Source organism: Dendronephthya gigantea, unplaced genomic scaffold (assembly GCF_004324835.1).
Source record: "Dendronephthya gigantea isolate DGI-Jeju-01 unplaced genomic scaffold, DenGig_1.0 000065F, whole genome shotgun sequence".
Lineage (NCBI taxonomy): Eukaryota > Metazoa > Cnidaria > Anthozoa > Malacalcyonacea > Nephtheidae > Dendronephthya > Dendronephthya gigantea.
In genome coordinates this window covers 925,745-928,525 of record NW_021163075.1, presented here as the reverse complement: position 1 = coordinate 928,525, position 2,781 = coordinate 925,745, and positions in this window count along the sequence as shown.

Sequence of the window (2,781 nt, the reverse complement as noted above, 5' to 3'; positions counted from 1 at the left end):
ACAGTTGACATTCTGTATTTTGGCAAATTTGAAACGACTGACATCGACAGTCCTCTAGGCAGTGTTCCAGACAATCTGCTATGTTTCCATATTTTATTGTGAACGTTTTAATGAGACAAGTTTTGTCAAACGCCTTGTTTTTATCGGCTTTTATGGTGAACTGTGGTGGACCGTTGAACAGAGATGCGTAGGAGCACGCCAGTGTTGCCATGACGACGACAATAATACTTTAGAGATAAATAAAAACCATTTTTGAGCACATTTAGCATGATATATACTGGATTATTGTAAGTTTTGAGGTGATATCGCTGTTAAGAAAAATTTACAATCACGAGCAACTAAGCTAAACTAATGTTGGAATAAATAGGGCCATCCATCGCTGATTGTTTTATGTTTGTGCAGCTTGTTCCACAATTTATTCGGTCTATCTTGAAGAAAAATATTAGATATAATTAAAAGGTATAAAACCGCAGATATTCAGAAAATATTGAAAAGAATACCGCTAAGGTACAGGCAAATTCACTATTTTGTATTTTTTAGTTTTAAAGGCCGACACATGCATGCATGCACACCAAACGCGATCCGCCAACGCGATGCGACTTTTACGAATTTCTTAGTTTTCAAAGGCAACTAAGTTCTATCATGTTATGGTATTCTTGATTATTAGTGAAGGATAGTTGAATTTATTTGTTTCAAAAAACTGAAAACTCGCGTCGAGTTGGCGAATCGCATCCGGTGTATATTAAACTTAATATTGCGTGTTGTTTTAAATGTGTAAGGTTATTCCCAGAAAGGATTTTTTGAAAAATGCACATTGATAGAAGACATGTACCACGTACGGGCGCATTATACTGGCATTCTCAGCGCTTTTTGAGCCAAATAATACCCTGAAATGACTACTTCGAAGTGGATTTACATGCGGCATACAACGAACACAAAATATCTAGGAAGTAAAACTTTAAAGTCTATAGTATGATAAAGTAATTGACCGTTACTTTACCTTATGAATCTTGAGACCATATTTACTCAGTCTTTAGTGAAATGTCTGGCAATTTTAAGCGATATTTGACGTTCTGCCACTAGTCGTGCACGACTTAAACTGCTCGCCTACACTAGCGAAACCTTCCGTGTTAGCGACTATTTTGAATATAATTTGGTCCAGCTGGTGGAGTCAAAAGCTTTGAGCGACAAATAGACCCTCAAACGCTCGGCAACTTTTGAAGCAAACACAAACCGCTTTACGTTTATGAACACGACTAGACAAAAAAACAGGGTTGGATGTAGCATTTCTGAGCATTTGAAACCAGTAAAACAGAACGCTGTATGTCAGAGTCAGTTTCATTTCAAATTACTTTAGGAGTATTTTAACCTTTAAAAATGAAAATTGTTCATAATATAGGCCACCTGACGCCTGACGTCATGCTAATTACGTGCATGTTAATTTCGAACACGCGAAAGTAAACACGTAAAAATGCTATAGTCTTCATTACGCATCTAATATAGTCACAAAAACTGGGCAGACGAACCAGGCGGCAATCGTAGTAAAATAAATATTAATGCCCGCATATAATTTGACACTGTGTAAAGGACACGTTTAAAACTTCTAATGAAGGATAACATCTTGTCATTAACCTTTCTATATAGCAATTAACAAAGATAGAGCGAGTTATTCGTCTACGCGAGGTGAAAACTGCATAATTTATAAGTCAAAGACTAATAAGGTTTAGTGAGTGCCTTTGATGTGATGCGCTTTTTACCTCGCCTTGGCGGGATAATTCGCGCTCCATGCAAACAAACAGGCCCTATTTAAAGTGAATATTTGCAAGATGTAATATTACAAGAGGTGCATTGTTATAACCGTGGAGGTAGCGTTAAGTTGGGGAGGGAGGGTATTTATATAATCATGTTCAGCATTTGAAATTTTATTTGAAATGGTTTCTTTTACGCTCCGCTAACATGAATATATGCCCTCCCCCCCACGATCATCCGCAGCCCTGGCCTATAAATTTTTTCATGTTTTATTATCAGCAACAGAAAATGACGAATTACTAACACAACATTTGAAAATATATAAATAATTTTATAATTGGTAGCCATATATGCGTTACTTGACTGACAAAGTTATAGAATTTATAATTGTTGAGTTTATTTCATTACGGCTGTTATTTCTCCGAGATAAGAATGATGAAGTGCTTCTTTGCACAACTATTTCCATACTATGGATGTATTATGAAAACAGTATGGATAAAGCAAATTTTCATAGTACAGATTTTAAAAAAAATTCCAGAAAAATTTTCAGTGATATACCGCGTTTCATGAAAAACGTGGAAATGATTGCTGATAAATATCATTATGTATATATGTGGTTGTCCTTTCTATATAGCTATGACTGGCTTTTTTGTTCAAAGTTTCAAGATTTTTTCTGCTTGCGAAAACTGAATAGTTAATAACATACAGCCTATTTATATATAGTAATTTGGTTAAGCTTGTAGATTTATGGGAACAAAGGAAACTTCCAAAATTCCACATCTGCATGACTCGACATTCACCAAACACTGGGCTTTTTTCGTTTTGCCGATTTCTCCCTTTTTCACGCATTAGTAAAATTTATTGGGACTCTATGTTCTGAGTTTTTGTTTTAACTTAGTAAATTATAAAAATTGCAAGCTAAACTATTGTAAATATTATTGTTATTGTAAAACGGTTCGCATACTCAAAGGCATGCCTTCCACTTATGCCATTTTTATATGTTTGCTTATACGCACGGAATAGAAACTTTCC